Consider the following 23,039-nt stretch of genomic DNA (forward strand, 5'->3'; position numbering starts at 1 on the left):
AGCCACCCAGGTGCCCCAAGTATGAAAACATTTTCTGCCAAGCAGTATCATGATAGGACTTTTGTCTGTGCAGATCAGGTCCTGTGTCATATGTAGATGGTCATTAGGTAAGCTGCAGAGCAAACAACTTTTGTAACAACTGCATTTTCTGGCTACTTCTCAAGTTGTTCTTCACATCAAGTTAGACAACTTTAGGCAAGCAGTTATGATATATCTCCTTAGGCCTTTCTTTGCCAGCTTGTCTATATTTCTTTCCATCTTTCCTCCCAAGTCAATCCATTCCACCTCTAGGCAATCCTATGGCTCTTCTTGGAACATCTAGAGTGCCACTTAGCAGATACTGAGGGCTCAGAAACAACCACCATTTCCCAGGATCTGTTTGCCACCCTAAAGAACTAGTCCTTTTTCTGAATGTAGTGTGGTTAGCTCTTCCTATGGTCTAGATCAATAATCGTATGTTTTGGTTTTTTCCCCCCATAAGGTTTCTAGGCTAACTTCATCAGTTATAAGAATAAAGGACCTGGCATATGAGTGGGTATCATATGTCATACAGTATGTCCACTTAGAAAATGTATTGTTTTCTGCTTGTGCTCACCTAACACCTTGTTTGCAGATGACATCATTTTAAAAGGAATGAGGGAGTTTAACTAATTCCTTATAGCATAACTCCCCACTTTTGAATGCCTTTTTCCTGGAATTGAAGTTAGTTCCTTTGAGATATCAACCTGAAGCTCCAGAGTGATAAGTTAGATCTACTCTTTTTTTTTTTTTTGCAGTTATTTTATTTTTTATGTATTTTTATTTATTGATAACCTTTACACATGTAAACTTTCTTCCATGAGATCCTCATGCATTACCCTTGGGAAGCACTTATTAATATTTTTGTTTTCCAATTAAGAAAACTAAAAAGTATTGTTAGACCCAAGATTCCTAAGAACATGGTAGAGACAGGACTAGAAGTCAGATCTGCTGCCACGAAATTTCATTCTTTTTCACTAACTATTCATGAAAGACCAACCATGTGTGAGATATTAAGTTAGGACCAGGATAGCTTTTGCACAAAAATAAGTAAGATATGATGTCCATTCCATTAAGGAAGTTTGATACAAAATGTTTTCTTCCTTTCTTAACTACAGGCTACATAATATATCCTCTGTATTTTAATTTAGACTCAAATTCCATCTCCTCTTGAGGGAGGAACTACTAAGAAATACAAGAGGTATCCACCTCCAAAAACATGACCCTTTCCAGGGCAGCCCGGGGGGCTCAGCAGTTTAGCGCTGCCTTTGGCCCAAGGCCTGATCCTGGAGACCCAGAATCGAGTCCCATGTCGGGCTCCCTGCATGGAGTCTGCTTCTCCCTCTGCCTGTGTCTCTGTCTCTCTCTCTCTCTCTGTATCTCTCATAAATAAATAAATAAAATATTTAAAGAAATAAAAATAAAAAATAAAGAATAAAACATGACCCTTTCTATAAGCAGGTCCACTGAGCTCCTACTCAATAGTTAAACATTATTCCCTAAAGTTAAGAAATGGTCTATGTGCCATACAGTTATTACAACCACTTGCCACATATGGCTGCTTAAATTTAAATTAAGTACAAGTAAATTTAAACTAAGATAAAAGTTGTTTCTCAGTCACTCTAGTTACACTTAAAGTGTTTGTAGCTACATGTGGCTAATACCATATTGAACAAAGGAGGTTTGGAACATTTATGTCATTGTGGAAAAGTCTACTGAACAGTGCTAGTATATGTTTGAAATACATTTTCCTTGAAACTACTGAACCAAAGAACCACAGAATCACATAATAAAAAGCCATAAGGACATTATAGATGAAAGTATTCTAAATTCATTCATTCATTTGTTCTGTATGGATTTAACAATTATGTATTAAGTGCCTACTATATGCCAAGCATTGTACTTGTAGTAGAAGATATATTTAGCAAAACAGATTTAATTCTTGACCTCATTCATCTTACAGACAATAAAATATGTAATTTCAATAGAATGTGATTACTTACTGCCCCTCTAACTTTGCTGCAATCACAACAAATGACAACTCTATTACGTTTACATGTATAAAGGGGAACAAACTCTTTTGTCTCTTGAGAGATTACAATCTTTCTGAGCCACAAAGAACCCTCTACTAACTAAAGGGAAGTTTTCTTCTAGACATTTCTGTAGGTTATTGAGGTTTGACCTTAATAAGAAGCATTTACGTCTATTTACCTCATAGAGATTAAAATATGAGTCTTTCAGACATGGGTAGATTTTATAATCTGTAATAATAGGTAACTAAAAGATCTCTTAGGCAGGCTTTATGATAGCATTAAAGTGATGTGCCTAGGGATACAAGAGAAGAGAGCATTGAGAATCTCAAAAAAAAAAAAAAAAAAAAAAAAGCCTGAAAATCGGCCTTTGATTAGGTTGGCTTAAGTCATCCTATTTAGTAGAAGAACATTTCTTCTATTCAAACTAAATATTACTCAGAGGAGCAAGTACTAGTTCTAACCCACGACTTTGGTGTTTGTGGGCTGAATCTTGATCACTCCCTCTTGGCATTGTTTTAAGATCTAACTCCTACAGAGGATTTAAGAGTAAGATCAAGAAAATACTCATATAAGAGTAAAAGTTTATCTGACAAGATTCTTAATGTTATTTTAAAATTATCCCTCCTTAAGATAATACTTTTTTTTTCTGTTGAGAAATGCACATATATTCTTGAATGAAAGCAGTAACTTCAAATTTAAGAATGTTAAAATATTTCTAGAAGCAAGTCTTCTGTGGACTAAATGTGTGTGTGCTTATGTTTGGGAAAAGTTGATTCAATTCTCTTTAAAATAAAAATAACCTGAATGTCGCTAAGCATGACATTGTTCAGTTAATTACGAGTCTCATTACACCCTATGAACTTTAAGATGACCCATTTTGTACAGAGACGTAACCTACTCAGTCTCTTTAGACTTTTGAATATGCAAGTCTTAGTTGACCATGATCTATTTGTTATCTTTTTTCCTTGCTATGGAATATTCAATGTCTTCAACTGGATTGGACAAAAACAGACAGGAAGCTTTCCTTTATAGATCTTAAGAGACCACATATATCTTGCTCACCATTTTGCCCTGATGACTAGAGAATGCATCACAAATAAGTATTTGTTACATCAGTAAGTATAGAATCAATGAATACATGAATGGTTAACAACAATCACTGCATTTTAGACACGTGTCACTTCATTACTTTATTATTTTTTCAAACACTGTGGATATGAGAGAATTTAAAGTTCAGAGGGAAAAACTTTCTCCTGCAAACCAACCTGCATATCTTAATTCTCTGGAGCTGGACATGAAGAGACCTATGAATTCTGAAAAGTCAGGGGAATGAGTAAGGTATTAGGGATGTGGGCCAGGAGAGCAAAAATAAGCAAGTTGTATCAAGTGAAGCCTGGTTTCCAGCAGCAGCATGGTGTCAAATTGTAAGTTGTTCATACTTTTAATGGTATCACCTCTTTTGAGTTACACATAAAAAGGGAATCTAACTAGGATTTGTTAAAGGTTTTTTATTTTGCTTCCTATATCTCACCGGGCATTTCATTAGGGTTTTACTTCTGTTCTAAAAAGAAAGAAGAAAGAAAGAAAAAGTCTTGAAAAACCAGAGGAGTCTGAGCATCTACCATTAGATGCAAAGCTAGGGATTGGAGTTCTTTTACCTAACTCTGCCTTTTCTACTCTGACAACTGAAAAAGCTAAAAATGCACACACAATTAGAGGGTCAAAGAAAGAATACATACACACTAAAGAGTAGTGCAAATCTTTACATTTTCTGAACATAAAGATGTTCTGTGGTCATGGTCATTATAACGCCCACCCTACTGAGGAGTCACATATTGCCATAACATTGCTTCCAAATGTTTGCTATCAATCTTCCCTCTTTGGTGAAACAGCATCAAAATGGTGTAGAAGCACTCTCTGCCTATTGTATGTCCCCATACCTCTCTCTTTACATACTCTTGACTGGGCAGTTGTTCAATGTCACAATGAGCTCAGGAGAATATGATCAGAAGGTACTGTATGATTATTATAATTCCTTAATCCCTATACCTTGACAGAGTTGCATTATTTAAACTCGGGTATTTTGATTTAACCTGATTATAAGCAGAAAGAGAATTGGGTCTGCTCTGTAATTAATCATTTCTGCATTACGTTTTTCACAAAATACAAGAAACAAAGACCATTCTAACCCAGACCCTGATGTGCAAATAATTGGCCTGGCTTGGCTTTTGTCATTGTAGAGGACAGTGGCCCTAAGGTTAATTAATATATGCTTTCTAGAAAGACACACAACACTGTAAGTCCTGCCCATCCTGAAGCCCTGGTAAATTCACAGAGCATGCCTCACTTTTGTGTTCCTTCCTTTTCCCTACAGCTTCCCCTACATAAACATTCTTTGTCCAAAAAATGCTGGTTTTGATCTTCCTCCTTTTAAATACCATAGAGTGCCTAAGGCTTCAAAACTACATGTTTCTTTGCTCTTGGTTCAATATGCTCAGTGGGAGAAATTTGTCATCGGAGTTGTTGCTGTTGGAGAAATATAGAAATCTCCTTTCCCCTCAGTCCCCAAAGCATCTGTTGCCTGGACTTCTGTTTGTATTAATGAAATATGCCATCTGCATTGTGTAGGCTTCTACATTTCAGTAGGAAGCAAAGAGGGGAATCCCAAAGAGTAATCCATTAGCCATATAATGCCCCCTTTGTGCTCCTTCATGCATGACTCAAAGACCAAATGCTCCTGACCACCTGTGACCACTACCATGCACACCATTTTAAATCAGGACAAACTCAAGTTCTAAACATGCCATCATTTCATTCTGAGCTGACTCATAATCCACTCCTTTGTTTGGAAAAAAAATCACAGAGTTTTTTCCTCTGCCTTAATGGGTGGCGGCTTAGAACCCCTTTAGACACAAATGACAGAAATCTAACTCTATTAAGCTTCAACAACAAAGAAGCTATATTATTGCCCATGAATCTGAGAAGTTTAAGGAGAGAATCTTCAGGTCTAACTGCTCCTGGTGCCCAAATGTTCTGGAAATAGCCTTTTCCCATCTATTAGCTCAATTTTCCTTGCTGTCACATTATACTCAAATTCTCATCAGGCTTCCATCCTTTTGTTCTGGGTTAATATCTGACCTGTTTCACAGCCATATTATTCATTAGTTCCAGCAATAATATAGAAATTGAGTTTCTTTGGCTTGAAAGGTCTGGCTTTGGTCACCTCCTCTCTTTTGAGCCGGTGTTTCCAGCCAAGAAGGATGCTATGCTCACATTGGCAGAACTCAGTCATGTGTCCCTCAGGATCTGGAGTGTGGGATCTACTCTACTAGAACCATATGGCCTGAGAGTAGGGAAAGGAACACCAGTGTGACATTTCCAGTAGAAGGAATGTTTAGACAGACCAAAAGTAAAGGTGTCTACTCCAGAAAGGAAAGCCTAAAAGACATTCTAACACTTGGCATTTTGGAAAATGATTTAACCTCATCTCATCACAGGACTGCAGACTCCTTTCTTTTGCTTACTCCCTCCCATTCCACCCCTTTACAAAATCCTCTAAAGATGCCGAGAAATTCCCTTGGGATATCAATTACCTTTTACAGGTATTAATTACCTTTTAAAAAGTCATATCTGAGTGCAGGTTTCAAGAAAGGACAGGTCAGGAGTTAGTGGCCAGACCTAAGAAATAGGGAGCTGGCAAGCATGAAACAACCTTAGTTATGTGGGAGATAGACTCATCAGGGGCAGAACCAGAAAAGCCAAGGATGACCTGAATATCAGCAGTATATCCAAAAGAACCAACCAGGGAAAGAAATGCTGGACAGAAAGCCCAATTTTATTTCTCAATAATCAACATATATCTTCAAAGTATAATAATACTAATACTAGCAAACCATTAATTTGTATTGAGTGAATACTATGGATCAATCACTGGGCTTAGCATACCTAGCCTAATGAGGAAACCAACTGTGGGGATAAACATAAGAGTGGCCCCAATGAACTATTTGGAGACTCAAGGAAGTGTAAGGACAGAAGGTGATATCTCAGTTAAGATGTGAAGGACACTGGCTGAGTGAGAGGGAGATTGATCTAGAAAGTTAACACAGTATATAAAGCTCCTGTGATAGGTCAGAGAATGCAGAGATCAGGAAAGAGTACTTCTTCATGGCTAAAGCACCACGTGAAAAGGGCAGAAAGAGGGGAGAAAAGAGTATAAGGTATTCAGAAGGATAGAAGGGTAAAAAATAATAATAAAAAAAATAAAAATAAATAAAAAAAAAAGCTGTGCTTAATTTGGATTCTTCTGACCCCCGGGACAGATCAAATCAAAAAAATGGTTATGCCTCTGCTGTTGGATGCAGATAATGAGAAGTTAGGATTAGGATCTCCTCACCAAATGCGTTCTCCTATTACCATGTACATTCAGATGATATAAATGAGACTCACTCCTAGGACAGCTTTATGCTGGACAAATTCAAACATCACTCCACATTTGACAAGAGCAAGATGCTTTTCCCCAACAGTGAGCATGCAATTGGTCAATCCAGATACACAATAAGCCCCTAATCTTGGTATTTCCCAAATCAGGCACATTGCCCAGCATATTACAAGCTCCGTAAGTATATATTGAATGGATACTATGGGCAGATGAGTACAAAAGGTATTTTACTGGAATCAATCCAGACCTGAGAACTACGTATTTACTCTGTACTTACTTAGCCACTCTTCCACCAGCCATCCATCTAAATATTGAATGCATTATAAGACAAAGCTGTTATAGCTCTTGAAGGAAATGGCTCCTGCAGAGTTCTGAAGAAAAATCACACTCAGCTCACAGTATCAGGAATAAGAAAGACTCTGAGGCACCTGAGTGGTTCAGGCAGTTAAGCATCTGACTCTTGATTTGGGCTCAGGTAATGATCTTGGGATCCTGAGATCCAGCCTGCATTGGGTTCCACACTGAGCAGGGAGTCTGTTTGAGATTCTCTTTCTCCCTCTCCTTTTGCCTCTTCCCACTCTCTAAAATAATTAAATAAATCTAAAATAAAGGAATAAGACTGTTCTCCTTAACCACAATTCTTTAACCAAATGAACATTGTTAATCTTATAAATGCATGTGTATAGTTTTGTTTTAGCTACTAGAAAGTTTATAGTAAATGTAGGGGCATAACCCATGAGTTGAACAGAACTATACTGTATACAAAGGCTCATGACAGATTTGTTCTAGGACTTGATCATTTTCGTCCACTGACTTACTTAATATCCAAGGTCCGTTCTTTGATTTAAAAATTACCCCTTATTCCATAAGGTTGCAAGGGACTTGATAAAAATGTATATAATATAAAAGGATAAACAGATCAATGGGTGACTACACAAGTGAACTGATAAGTATGTACACAATACTTATTAATTAATTACCTTAAATAAGGTTATTAAGACCTTATTAAGTAAGGTCTTTATGACTTTGTCCACTTTCTTTTAGTTTTTCAGGATATCTGCAATACGAACAACATTCTTCTCTTGTAATAATAACCATATAGTAAGCACATATCAGCATACTGATTGTTTCTAGGCATCTAAAGACATGTGACTAGACGTGGGCAATGTGTAGTGACAAGAAGTGATATATATGGTTTCCAGATCAGAACACTTAATTATAATGTGAGATCCTCTGTGGTTTTCTTCCCTAGCCTCAAAATGAGCAAAGTTACAGGTGGTGAACTCCTCTCAATGTCTGGGTCCCTTATGCAGAAGAGAGTCCCCAAATGACTTACACTTGTCACATAATATAAATAAGATACACACATGGCCTGTTCGAAGCTTCTGATAATTCAGAGTTGCTTGTTATTGCAGCATCAGCTAATCTGTCCTGCTATATACCTTAATGAAATGTAGTATACAGCCAGTGAAATGAAAGCAGGAGACAATCTTCCAAAGGAGCTGAATCTGCTAGTATAGGAAGTGAAAGAAGAAGGTAAAATAGCAAAAGTTTATTGTGGCTTTTGAAATTGTGCAAAAGAACTAGGAAGAGTTCAGAGATGTATGACCAAAGTTACTAGGATGGACACAGATACAAACAAACATGAGAGGTGCTATTATTGTCCACCTGTAGATTTGTGTGGCTTTGTACATTTCATATACTCAGCTGAGATATACATCTGGCTTTAGAGAAAGGATATGGTTTATATAAGGTTTGTATTTGAATGGTCACTAGCAGAAATCCAATTAAACCCATTCAGAGAATTATACAGCAGGAAGACCTTACTATGTCTCAGGCCTTGAGAAGTTACCAGCCTTGCCTGGCCTTGATTTTTGTTTCATTAGTAAAATGGAGAGAGCACTGTGCCTGTCTTACAGCATTATTAGGACAATAAAATAGTCCAAATAAATCCTTGACCAGAATACAAAACAAAACAAAACTTCAAGAATTGTTAGAAGCCTCTTCAAACTTTTCACTCTACATATGAAAAATCATATGTGCAGAGAGGTTAACCTAGTTGCCCATGTCCCAGAACTGGTCAGGATAGCTAAGAAAAAAGTCTTACAATTACTTACAGGTGCTGGGTACTTTTTATATTTCCTAGAGACCAAACAAGCAGATCTGTAACAAATTAAGCCAAATTAATTTTAGACAGGTAACATAATACGTGTATTGATCATCAAGACAATGTAGCTGGGGAAAATGAAGGAATCTGGAGAGTATCTGTGTATGGAGTTATCCATTGAGATCCAAGACTGATCACAGCTACCCCAAAACCTGCCACTCAGCAGAGCTCTTTATGGTCTCTTCCAGTTCATTCTACCTACCTTTTCAGAGCAAAAAGCATATGCCATCTAGGATAAATACCTGGCTTTTAATCATGGCCTACTTTATAACCTATCTCCTTGTTATCATTGTTATTAATTCCACTTCATATTGGCATTACCTTTGCAAGTGAATATATTTTGTATCAGAAACAAATAATCAGCCAAACTCTTTGAGGGTAGGTGTTGGATGTTGACTACCTTGCATCCTGGTATATCTAATAAAACACATCACATACTGGTAGGTCATAAGGTATTTCTTATAGTGTTATACACATAGAAGGCACTTAATTTGTATTTGCTGAATGAATAAATAAATGCATGAATAAAGAAAAAAGTAGTAAAAGAAACTCTCCTGCCTATAGCCAAGTGCCTGGGAGAGATGATTGTATAGTGCTATATTATTCTATTCTCTGATGGTAAGAGTCTGATTTAGACTGGAAGATTCAAAGTAAGTAAGAGGCCATTCAGACTAAGCAAATCACAATAGTGATCCTTATTAGTTTATAGAAAGAGACCAAAGACTTATAACATGGGTCACTTGAAATAGGGATAAAGCAAGGACCCAGCAAATTCACAGCAGTAAGCAGTCTCATAATGCAAAGGATAACCTAATAGATCTTTTCCACCTGTTATTTCTCTAAGGGAGGATTCTTTCCATGAGACCAGAGATGACTAACTTGAGAGGCAAAGCACGACTGCTTAAACCAGCCATGCATCACCGGCACCAAATTGCTACAACTGAAAATACGAAAAGCAGGCTAACCACATTCAAGAAAACCCATTTAATTTCCATAGAACACCCCTTCCTGTAACATGCTCCTTGTAGGGAAGACCACAGTGAGGCTCCAGAGCAAAAAGCAGCAAGCACTGATCTCTGTGGAGGGGTGGAGGAAACCTGGCATATGATAGCTTTGTTTAAGGGTTTATATGAAGAAATGAACAGGACGAAGAGCAAAATAACCAGCACTTTGACAATGAAGTTCAAATTAGAAGGTAATATGGCACAGTGCAAATCACAAATGTCTTCGGAGCCAGAGTATTTAAATTTATAATGTGCCACTTGCTGAATGTGTGTGTGTAGTCTCAGACAGGTTACTTCATTTTCCTGAGCTTCATTTTCCCTTATAAACTAGAGGCAGTTTCTCAGAATTGCCACGGGATGACATGAGGTCAATCATAAGTGTGTCTGGCATATAGTAGGAGCAAGTAAAATATAACTCCTTTCTGGCTCTCCTCAGACATTCTTGATTCAACAAACATGTGTGGCATGTTGAGATGATCCACAAAATGCCCAGATTTCAGTGCAGCAGGAGTTCAGAGCTGAGCTGACCACAAGAACATAAGCATTCTCCCTGCTTTCCATGAATTAGGCTTTCACAGTGCAAGATCCATACAATGATGCGTTTGGGCTGATGCTATCTGGCTTTTCAGGTGTTTCAAGAAAAATACAACAGAAAAGGCTAGATGGTGGCTGTAATCACCATATCGTTTAACATATTAATAGTAAAATGGTTGTGATTCAACCACATTCTAAAACACCATCCTATAGTAAAAGTCGCCTGCTATTCTTTTTTTTTTTTTTTAAGAGTTTATTTATTTATTCATGAAAGACACACACAGAGAGGAACAGACACAGGCAGAGGGAGAAGCAGGCTCCATGCAGGGAGCCCAACGTGGGACTCCATCTCAGGTCTCCAGGATCAGGCCCTCCTGGGCCGAAGGCGGCACTAAACCGCTGAGCCACCTGGGCTGCCCCTCATGGTATTTTTTTAAGTAACACCATGGCAAATGCCTATGAAATATCATTTAAAGAAAAGACAAAACTGTATAGTGGCATATACAGGATGAAACTAGTTATTTAAAAAGCAACAAAAAATGCATTTTATTTCCCTTTATGTGCATTTCCATACACAACACAGACACTATCTGAAAATAATACGTGACGGTTCCCTTTGGCAAATGAACCATAGTTTGGGCACAGACCAGAGAAAACCAATATTTTTATCCAATTGTTTTTTAATCTTATACAGCAAAAATTTGCTCATGTATTATTTTTATAACGAAAAAAGGAGATAAGGAACTGAAGGCAAGCACATCTACATGCAGACATTGGCTGGTGTATGGGGCCTGTGCCGAGGGGAGAGAGCAACAACTGGATGCCTCCGTGAATGCAGATGTGCCGGGCTGCACTGAGTGCCAGGCTCGACAAGTGCTGCAGAGCCTGGTTCTGGCCTCATCTGCTCCAGAGGGCACAAAGAGGTCATCTCATCAGGGAAAATATCCTTTCAAATTACATCCTTGTTTCCATCTCTCTGTTCTGGTCCCTAAGCCCAGTACAACAAAGTGCCTGCTTTTCCTGACCTTGGTCAATCCTGATATTTCTTCCATGTGTTTTTTTTTTTTTTTTTTTTTCCCTTCAAGTAAAACCATCAGAAGTCTGTTTTTCATTTTCTTCCCTTTTTTTTCACTATTCAGAATGAGAACTGCTGAGCACAAAGTAGCAGGAGTTCTGCTCTAATGTCAGGGTTCTGCTTCTCTGATCACTAAACCAGGAAAGGTGAAGAAGCAGCTACTCAAATTAATTATAGATAAAAATAGGACATTTGACTCTGTGTGTGTGAGAGAGAGGGAGAGGGAGAGTACTAGAGAGAGGGAGAGGGAGGGAGAAAGGGGGAGAGAGAGAGAGAAAGAGAGAGAGAGAGAGAGAGAGAGAGAGACTGAAGAAGGAAAGAACACAAAGTCGTATTAAATGATTCATAAATGAATAGCTAGCTATAGATTCTGTTTTTTTTTATTGAACAAAAGTATTGATACTGACATTGATGACACAATAGCATGATACAGCTTTAGGAAAACCTCAGAGTCTAAATGTCTATCATCTCTTTACAGGTTAAAAACAAAGAGAGAAAAAATCCTGTCTCATGGTCCAAAGTGAGGAACCGATTTAGCACTTGTCTTACAGCCTGAATTTGCAGCTGGAGATAAGCTCTGAATTGGGCATGAAGAGAAACAGGAGAGAAAATTCAAGTTGGAATAATGCTAAGTAAATCCTCAATGTCGTTGATGTCGTTTGAGACATTGTTAGAGATGCACAGACAGTATTAGTCATTTTGACATGCCCCTTTCTGGTCATTGTTACTGCTTTCCCTCATATCCAAGATGAGAAAAATATAGTGCTTTACATCCACAATTTCCCCTCTCTCTTTTTCACTTTTTTTTTAACTTCTAAAAATTATGGGGCAGAAACAAACTGGCAAAAAAAAAAAAAAAAAAAAAGAAAAGAAAAGAAAACAAGCAAACAAACTGAATGTTTAATTAAAGAGCCAAAGCAATTTCCAACTTAGAAGTGGGCACATGGTGAAAGATTCTAAAAAAAGTTGCAGCTCCCCACTAAAAAGTGAAATAATTGGTCCTTACATTCACAGTTTTCCCACAAATGATGTGGAGTGCTTAGAACAGATGAAATAATGCACATATGGTCACGAAGCAATATGGCAGGCAACCATACTGCTCAACAACCAGGAAAAAAGAAATATAAATGGGCTAGAACTATGTGAATGTTGATTCTTGAAAGTAGGTCCAACTAGAGAATCTTGAAATGAATAAATGAAAAGCCACAGGCAGAACTTTGAGAGCAAGCAATATAAAACATGTTCTGAACTCATTTTATACCCCAGCAATTAGCCCAGAACCCAGCCCAGGAGGCACACCCAATAAATACAATGGGTCACAAATTAATGCCAAGATTATAAACAAGACTGGGGTTTGTCCAGAGTTAAAGATGATGTTATTGCTGGATAATTTTTAGAATGTGTAACTCAAAATGCGACAACCTCCTTCTACCTATAAGATATAGCTTAAAGTTTAAATGTGAGTGCCCTGGAGAAGGCAAATAAGAGTTAAAGTCTGTGATTTACCATTTTATGAGCTGGGTGATTTGAACACTTTACCCTTTCAAAGATTTAGTTTCCTCTTCTGCAAAGTGGACCCAGCACTGAAACCCACGGAGTGAGGATTCAATAATATAATGTGTGAAAATTGCTTTAAACCAGGCCTTTTATTGTCGGTGCGCTTATGAAACACGTGTCATTGTTTTTTGTCAAGCATAGAAACTCCGAAGAGAGGAGATGTGTGCAGTGGTCTCAAAAAGCATGGCATGCTCCAAGCTGCAGCTCCCAGTTCTGACCGCTGTCTGCCCTGGAGACGAGCCTCTATTAAATGCACCTAAGTCCTACTCCCTCTGCAAGTCTGATTGCAATGTTAGGATCATGCATGCAGTGGGAAACCTGCCTAACCGAATCCAGGATGGCCAGTTTTGAAATGTACATTTTTCTCCCAAACTGGGGACTTCTTCAGCTAGCTCTAAAGTGTTCATAACTGAGTACAGAAAACTGCAAAGAAAGAAACCGTATCATTAATAGTGTCCACTCCTCCCTGTCTACTTTGTCTTGGGAACCGGTAGCTGGTCTGACCTGAGCACTGGTGTAGTTACCGGTAGTGGGAAGTACAAGACAACAAGGTAATCCAAACTAAGAGTCCGTGATCCATCAACTCGAAAAGTTACGTTAGGACAAAACTGGAAAAAGGAAAACATGCAAACCTGGTAAAGAGTGTATAAAAAGTGTGATTTTCTCTTTACGAAGCTCACAGGGCAGACAGCGGTTCTCCGACCAGATCACGGAAACTGTCGCCTTTTGGTCGGCTAAATGCAACTGTTGAGAGCTGAATTCTCTCTTACTGCCCACTGTTCCCAGTTTTCCCAAAACAAAGATGCCCATTTTCTTTATTTCCAGAAAGGTCCAGAAGCTTTGCCAATTTTCTCAGCCAGAAATTTGCATGGATTATAGTGATATTAGGCCATTTCAACATGAAAATTGCTTTGACTGTGCCACTGGAAGTTGGGACCGACTTACAGCATCCACCTGGCTGTGGATGCTCTCAATAGAAGGGCTTCCTTAGAAATATTAGATCAGAAGAGCCTGCCTCTCTGGATCTCCCTCTTAACCAATGGCACAGACAACTGATATTGTGCTTCATTCACACTCCCTAGATCAGTCTGATTTTGTTACCAACGTAAAATCAATCAATTATGAACTAATGACTAATCAAAATAAATCCATTCACCCAAAGCCCTGCGTATCACAATACAATTAAAATCAAGCTATAATTCCTCCAAAATTAAGAGTTAAGGGACCTACAGACAAATGCAATGACAAGAAATTCAATATAGAAATTATCATTATAGGAAAATCTGCTGGCATCTAACATGTAGATTCAAAGATTTTTGTGTGTTTAACTTATGTGTTTGCTTTGGTCTTTCCTGGTGTTTGTAGAACCATTTCACAAAATTATGTAACAGAGCTGCTAGAAGGAAATCACAGAACATTCTCCAGTTTATGGAAGAAAAACAAAATAAAACAAAACACAGGTGTTCTCAAGTACTAAGCAGTTTACATATCACTGAGCATTAACAAAGCTGGACCTAAAATTCAACATTCTTTGGAGGTGTTTTTTTCCTTTTCCCAACAAATACTGCAATTTGTTTCTTAGAAATTGCTAGTGAGATATACACAAACGTGCCCTACACAAGCATCAGGAAGTTTCATTCAGTCCCTTAGTCCCAAGAAGCAGTATGTCAAACCCTGGCAATATCTTCCCAGCTACACTCTGGAAACAAAGCAAAGAAGGAGATGTAGACACTTGGTCACTGCTCACCTGTCTTCCCGGTGGTGGCTATATAGTCTTTCTATTCAGAAGACGTGACTTAATGTGTTTTGAAGTGGGTTCAATCTCTGAAAATCTGGCAATTAGGACTGCATGGGAAGGCTGGGAAGCTAATAATAATGGTGAATAAGGGGGAAAATAGGCTTCAAGCTACCTTGGAAATCAGTGTTTCTTGGTCATAACAGGAAAACTAATTCAGTGCCACAGACATCTGGTTGCTTGTGTCTTAATTGAATCACTCAGTTGTGTGTGTTTTTTTTTTTTCCTCCTCTGTGCTAATAACTGAAGTTTAATGGGATTTTAACATTTCCAGCAAGGTGGCATACATCCCCAGCTCTCGCAGAAAGGTAATTGACCAAGATTGTATTAAACCATCATTATGGGAAATGCTTCAGGTCCCAGAAGAAAGGCTACCAATGCTTCTAAATTGGAATGTTCTTCCTTCTTTCATCCCTAAGGTGATTTGCCAATAAACTAACATGTCAGCAAATGTCTATAACACATGATTAAACATGATCCAATCTGATTAAATACCTATTTAAGGTCACATTTATCTCTGCTTGACTTTATTATCTCCTCTTTGACCTACATGTCCCTTTTCTTTCCTTCTGGTCTATGCCATTGCTTTGGAAGAGTCTCTTGAGTCACACCACATTCCTCTTCATTTTAAGCTCATTTTAAGCCTGACTTCCTCCAAGGAAACCAATGATCACTTGACCCTGTCTAAAACAAAACAAACAAATGCTCCAATGCCTGCTTCTAAATTTAAAAAATGCAATTAAATAAAACACTTAGGTCATCAGCCTAGAAGAAGCTGACATCCTAGGACTTCTAGGACTCGTGGTCAGCATCTTTAAAAATTTCCCTGTACCACTCAGAATACTATGGTTCATAAACAAGAAATATCTTAGACAGGTTTCTACTTTATCAAATTTCTTAGACTCTAGATTATAATAAAATTTTAATGAGAAACAAAAATAATCTGACCTCCTGTGATGTTTAAGAGAGAAGACCCCTGTGATCTTTTGCATTCCACTAATTTGATCTAAACCATTTTCAGCCTCTGGGATGAAATCAGAAATCTTCCTTAGGACCTTTTCCCTGCATGTGTGTGGAGTGCCTGGGTCCATGTCTTGAGCCTCATTATGAAACACCAATGAGAAGTGACACAACAGTTCTTCTGCTCATCACCAGGGTACTTCTTTTGATGGATGGGAATTTAATCTCCTCTAATTGTGGGCATTTCCCTGCATCCTAGTTATGAGGGAGGATCTGTGACCTCAAGATAATTGTATTAATGAATCAATTCCGAGCAGAAGGGACACAGTCTGTCCATGACAGAAAAAAAGTCTAAAAGATTTGTTAGGAACTAATGAGCAAATGGGAGAATATTTATAAGCACTCTGCTTGCCATAAATAGCAACAGCGAGGGAACAGCATACAACTTAGCACCATGGGCAAGTAGCCTTTCCTTCCCCAACCCTCTCATTTGAGCCCAGCAGTGGTTAACATGATTTACAGATCTTTGGTGGCTTCGGCAGCAAATGAGATGCCAACCTCAATCCTGTTCATGACAGGCCGATTATTCAGAGGAGATGTGTAATTGCAAAAACTGCCCATGGTACATTGGCTCTTCAAGAAAGCTTGCTGATAATGAGCCAGATCTTGCCAGGTAAGAAAAATTACCTGGTTCAGGATTCTATGTTGCCATTTAGGGCATTTCTTTTCCTTACATTTCTTGGACCAATGAATGTACTTTCATTGGATAGAGCTTCTGCTTTTAGTGCCATGATTCAAATTCAAATTCCTGAGGATGTATCTGCTTGACCCTGCAGAGGTTCTAATCCCATCACTACTTTGGTTTTTTTTAAGAAAACATGTTATTTGTAGGCATTTCTTTGTAACTAGTATGTCTTTTCTTTCATTTTCTTAAGTGCCCACATGTCATTTCTGGGTATCTTCTTTATTTTACTTTCCCACATGGCATAGCTTTGCCTACCATCTGATTAAGTATCAAGGTGGTGGGAAGATGGAATTATTTTCCCAAAGGCAGTAGAGGCAGAGGCAATTCAACAACAACCTCTGATCATGTCTTCTGTATGCACCTCATGCCTTTCTGATTCTCTGTCACCTCACGTATGCTACCTTCCTGTGTAAGTGATTTCCCCTCTGCCCTCATGCTCAAACTCTGCCTTTCCAATATGGTTTGGTTCAAAGCCTGACATATTGCTTGATTTCTTCCAACTGGTAGGTTGGAGTGGGTCCTCCTCTGGGTCTGATGGCACACTGTCTTATACGATAGGGAGGTGGGCAAATATGGCCATAAAGACTGGTTTTGGACGTAGGTACACCTGGGATTAAATTTTGCCTCTTTCATTTACTAACTGTGTAACTTTGGGCCAAAAACGTGTCATCTTGGCACCTTTTCCCACTGTAAAATGGGGACACTAAGAATGTCTTCAGCTGTTTCAAAGACTGAATAAAAATAGTTCTGCAAAAGAGCTAGGAAAGTGACTGAAACTCGGGAAGTTCTCAACAATGCTACTTTACTTCCTATCGTTTCTACTAGACTATAAGCTCTTCGGGGTAAGTGGATAGTCTTACAAATCTTCACAGGCAGCAGAAAAATTCCACAACACTTGCATTTCTGCTCAGAGGTATTAGTTTCTTCTTTCAGATGAATATAAACTAGGTTAAATCATGCCCTATGTAAGGAAGAACTTCTACAAATGCAACAAGAGCCTCAAGCGTCCTCTGGGAAAACAGGATACAGGGCTGAGAATATGTACCATACTCCTTTCAAAGTTAGGAAAGCCTTCCAAAAGCAAGAATGAACTTCCACTGGCATGGACAAGGTAAATGCACAGGATAGTTAAGATTTTGGAATCACCGGGCTTGTAAGTGGTTGACTCTATCTCTGCCATCTACCAGTTGTTTGGCTTTGGACAAGTATCTCAAGCTTGTTGAACCTCAGTGATCTCTCCTGCAAAATGGAAGTAACAAGGGTGCTTTGTGAGGATTAAATCTAACAAAAAAAAAAAAAATCCATATAATGTGCCTAGCAAAAAACAAACAAACAAACAAAAAGAAGCAGACACACAAAAATCTTAACCACAACATAGGAGATTAGTAAATAGTTGCCAATATTATTTTTCTAGGACACATTTTCCTGGCTGAGATTTCATTAATTCTAACATCCCTTTAACTTGGAGATGGAGCATTTCTCATAGTCTTCTCCTTGCTTCGTAATGGGGATTAACATTAGTTCTCTGGCATTTCTCCATACTGCCCTTTAGCTATCATCTCAGTAGTTGGTAAAGTTTCCTGAGTTTTATTCTTAGGGGGTGCTACAATTTCTAGTAACCACGCTCCCAGACAGAACACGTTTCATTTCATTTGTACAAACTTGTTCTGAAGATGGTTGCTGAAAACAGATCATACTTTCTAAAGCCCCTTTAAGCCAATAAATTATTTGCAAGTAAGGATGCTCCTTCCCATCACCTGTCTCCAAACATGAACTTGTAAAACAGCAAGGCGAGAGTGAAAGTTTCCTTTCTGATTCAAGATGCCAAGCACAAGTCCGGCTGAGCAGGCTCTTCGGCTGGTTGCTACTGACAGCAGCCTGGGTGAGATCGTTCTGAAGTACCACATGCATGATAATAGCTGTCTAGATACAGCAAATAGATATAAGCAAATGAATGGTCTTGGAACTGTCTGCTGTCATTCATTTAAAAGAGAATCTCTTGGCGGCTGACTACCTTTGTTCAAAAATAAATTTAACTAGAATTTAGTTGCCGTGGGATGAAAGAACATGGAATAAATCAGTCAGGCTCAAGCAAGAGCTGCCATTTCCTTCAATGGGAAGAGAAATACAGTGATTGGGCTCCACTGGACACTGGCATTAAAAGGAGGGAGGAAAAAGAATGTACAAACAACCCCTGTTATCAAAGGCTCCGTATGATCTTGAATGATAACACAATTGCCCTTGTTCACTAGGGAAAAACCAGGTAGAGATGGATTAACTTATTAATTAGGAAAATGTTTCACATAAACATGATTCACATTTTTCTATTTTATCCACTTTTCCCAACTTACCATTTCATTTGAAAATGGGAGGGCAGATTTGTCATCTTATATTCAAGAGGCTCCTCTGAATAAGCCCTCCAAGAGAGATCTCCTCTCCAACTGTTCTTCTAATTCTCCTTTCTCAGAGTCCCTAATAACCTCTTTGATGCTTTGGCTGTAATTTTTCTTCTTTATTGATTTTAGTTTTCTGGTCACTAGCACTACTGCTATTGTTGGGTTCCACATGAGAGACCATTGATCATTTTCTGAAGTTCACAAAAGCTCTGGCCTGCTCAAGTGGGAGTTTCTGTGGGTGTCAATGTCAGTTTATTTATTGGGGATGGAATTATCTTGTTCTGCATTACAATGATCCCATATCCTGTAACTATAGCAGACAATAATATCTTCAGGTATAACCAAGATTTCTGTATATTCTAAAAAGAAAAGACCAAACTATCAGGGAAGAAGCGATGAGTTTCACACACAAAATAGGACTGATTAGAAGGAATCCCTGTTTTATGATCCTGAAACTGAGACTTCACATGGTGAGTCAAGAGAATGCAAACGCTCTCACCAGAACTACCAACAGTGAGGAAATCTGGGAAACCTAGTCATTTGACAGCCCTTAGGGGCAGAGTAAATTTTTCAAAAAAAGTTGGATGCTTTATTTTATGGCTGCTTTTATTTGCAGAAGGAACAAGTTGACTGCTATAGAGTTAGACTACATGGCAACCAATAATCAGCACTTCCTGAAATCAAGCTTGATACTTCAAATATCTTTAAAATGAAAAATGCAAGGGGATCCCTGGGTGGCTCAGCAGTTTTGCGCCTGCCTTTGGCCCAGGGTGTGATCCTGGAGTCCTGGGATCGAGTCCCGCGTTGGGCTCCTTGCATGGAGCCTGCTTCTCCCTCTGCCTGTGTCTCTGCCTCTCTCTCTCTCTCTCTCATAAATAAACAAAAATAAATCGTTAAAAATTTTTTAAAAAAAGAAAAATGCAAAAAAATCTTTAAGCACTGACAAATAACTTGAAGAGGTAAATTAATTAATTAAAATTTTTGAGAAAGGGAGAGAGAGAGGAGGTAGAGGGACAGAGGGAGAGGGAAAGAAAGAATCTCAGCGCAGAGCCCCAAATGGGGTTTGATCTCACAACCCTGAAATCACGACCTGAGCCAAATTAAAAGTTGGCCATTCAACCAACTGAGCCACCCAGGTGCCCCAAGGTAAACTGTATTTCCTTTTATTTTTTTTTTAAGATCTATTTATTTGAGAGTGAGTGAGAAAGCATGGGTGGGGGGGGAGGGGGAGAGGGAGAGGGAGAAGCAGACCTCCCACTGAGCAAGGAGCCCACTGTGGGCTCAATCCCAGGACCCTGGGATCATGACCTGAGCTGAAGGCAGTTATTTAACTGACTGAGCCATCCAGGTGCCCCAAGGTAAACTATTAAATGATTAACCATAAACCCTCCAAAGTCTACCCAGAAGAACAAAGACTGGAAATAATTAATATAGAGTTGCAAGAGTAAATCAACATCATAGTGGTGGCTTCTCATGGCTGAGAATTCCTTTTGTGCAATACAGAAACATTGACATGACCATAAAAATACCAAGATCTTAAGATTTAGGACCTGTCTGATATCATTTTCTACTTCTAATTTGGCCCTTGTACAACATGAAGTTGAAAAGATTTCCTTACAGACTTTGAGCCTAGAGTTTTTTTCAAGGTTGTTTCTGTCAACCTGAAAGGGCTAGTTTTTATTATTATTATTCCAAAATATACATAAGATTTATCATTTTAGGCATTTTTAAGTGTGAAATTCAGTGGCATTAAATGCATTCTCAATGTCTTATAATCATCACCACTAACTACTTCCAAAAGGGTATCATCCTCCCAAACAGAAACCCTGGACCAATAAAGCAGTGATTTCCCATTTTTTTCCCTCCCCTAACCCCAGTGACCTCTGTTTCACTCTCTGTCTCTACGAATTGGTCTATTCTCGGTATTTCATACAAGTATAAAGGGCTAGAAGCTGAAATCACTTTTCAAGGCCTCCTTGTTGCAAACACCACACATAAGTTGCCAGATCCTGGGCACTCTCTCCTGCTCCCTACCCTACTTATTCCAACTCTGAGCTATCTTGCACTTGAGCTCTTAATGCATGCCTGTCCACTGGCATTGGCATGGCCATCATGACTGGCACGTCCCCTCCCTTAGGCCTATTACTGAGATCTTAAGATCACTTTTCTGTCTTAGGTCCTCTGCCAATTCCAGCTCCCCTGACCCCTACACCTCCCTCTCCTATAACTGATTTACCCACTGCAAAGCTTCTTTCAAACACTGCTGATCCCCATGGTCTGGCTTCAACCCCTCTCAGGGATGTTGTGGTATCTTATAAAGGGCACCTCACACTTTTATCATTTAGAATGTTTCTAGGCAGATTCTATACTACGCAAAGGACACCACCATGACGATACTTTATGACTGAGTTATCTCCCATCCATTATACAAACTGGGCAGTTGAGGTACAATCCTAGATGAGAAAATCCTCATCTTCCTTGTCCACTCCTTCCTGTCCCCTGTCCCCAGCCTCTTTCCAATGGGTCTGCTGTTGAGCCAAAATAGAAAATTTGTTTTCTATCAGTGTTTCTTTATTGAAGAAGAATAACGTGGTAAAATAAAACCTCAGTAAGTAATCCTCTCAGACTCAACTGAGCTGGAATGTATGATAATTCTCTTTTTCCTCACATTGAACGGCTTCCAATGTTGATCTCCTGCTCCCCCACCTTCTCTCCTCCTCTTATACTCCCCCTTTCTCCCCTTCATCATCCCCAACCCTCCTCCATATCACCTTACCAGGGTCAAGTTTCCGTAAACTCCAGGAAACCCCCATTACATCTTCCTATAACCAAGCCTTTCCCCATTTACGGGAAACTTTCCATTTTTTTTGGACCCAAACATACCTATTCTAAAACATCCAGTGAGAATCTGCTGTGTTCTACAAAGCACTATCCCACTCTCTCAGTTCTCATTTCCCATGCTATATGTTCATTTCCACAAGGTAGCATTTAACTTTTAAATTTGTTAACATAAGTCCTTAGTTGTAGACTCAATCTCCTTCAAACCTGGAGTCATTATATATTATTTATGTTACATATCCACCATGGTTCCTAGCAATCCTTAGCACACAGACAGTAGACAACAAATACTTGTTGCTTGATTGATAATTCAGTCACAGCTGGGCTGAAGCTTATCTCCTTACTGTCAATGAAATAAAGGGCTTGCTAAGCAAATTAATACTGTAAACAGAGAGAGTTTGGCCTACTTTAATGTGAAAATCAACACACTATTTTAAGCAGCACTTCCGTGGCTGCTTCCATTCAAAGAATCAATGTGCTGATTGTGATTATTGTCTGTTGGTTAAAGCATTAACAAGATTCACTAAGATTACAATCTTCAACAGCCCATGCTGTTCCCCTAAGCATCCAAACACGTTTCAGCTATTATTTCTTCTCTGTCATATATTTTAAGAATAAAATCTAGGAAAATGAGTCCTTGCACAGCTTACTTCCACATACACATGCCAGCTTTTTCTTGGCTTTGAAAAAATAGTCACACTTTTGGAAGAGCCTTAGAGCAGTTTTGTTTTGTTTTTCCCTTGTCAAGAATATAAGATGTTTTTAAAGGGGCCAGACATTTAGACAGCAGGACAGACTTTGTGGGAAGAGTCCTTCAACATAGCCCTGCTGCTTTCTTCACATCCTTCTTTCTGCATCTCTTTGGCTACCCTTGGCATCTGAACATGACCACAACTTTTGAAAATCTCCAATATCCCAACTCCAGGAATTTGAAAGCCAGGAAAGGGTCAAGAACAGAATGGAAATCCTTACTGGATCCCCAGATTTCAGCTCCAGTTGAATAACTGTCATTCTCTGTCTGTTGCTATCTCTGCAGCAAACATGAGCAGCTTACTCCGCATCCTTCCATTACATGAGGGAGAGCTGCTGAAAGGGATAACTAAGGAGTCCCACAACCTTCGCCACAGGTCGCCACAATTTCTGTGTGAGTCATTGAGATTACCGTTCCTGTGCGCTGCTGCTGCTGCTGCTACTCCTAAAAATAATAAAGAGGTCAGAGGCATGTGGCTTCTGGGCAAAGTAACTGGTCTCCTTTCACCCTAACAGGAGAGATGTGTGTGGTGGGGCCGAGATGTGAGGAAGGAAGAGAGCAAATGGTGTGGGTACGATTCATCCCATAAAAGTACAGCTATCATCTCACTACAATGTTTTATCACTTTTAGACTTTATACTATTCTTCTTTTTGTATATTTTTTTATTGGAGTTCAATTTGCCAACATATAGCATATCATCCAGTGTTCATCCCATCAAGTGCCCCCC

At 38.9% G+C, this 23,039-nt stretch overlaps 1 protein-coding gene and 1 long non-coding RNA gene across 2 annotated transcripts in view; one reads left to right on the forward strand and one right to left on the reverse strand.

The window, feature by feature from the left end:
* The window catches only part of SORCS1 (sortilin related VPS10 domain containing receptor 1), a 499,230-nt gene that overhangs the window by 445,821 nt on the left and 30,370 nt on the right, over positions 1–23,039 (reverse strand).
* On the forward strand, positions 3,184–12,041 carry LOC111093072. The gene is made up of 3 exons (XR_005380574.1): positions 3,184–3,475; positions 9,501–9,851; positions 11,748–12,041. It is a non-coding gene; the product is annotated as an uncharacterized LOC111093072 (long non-coding RNA).

Source organism: Canis lupus, chromosome 28 (genome assembly GCF_011100685.1).
Source record: "Canis lupus familiaris isolate Mischka breed German Shepherd chromosome 28, alternate assembly UU_Cfam_GSD_1.0, whole genome shotgun sequence".
NCBI lineage: Eukaryota > Metazoa > Chordata > Mammalia > Carnivora > Canidae > Canis > Canis lupus.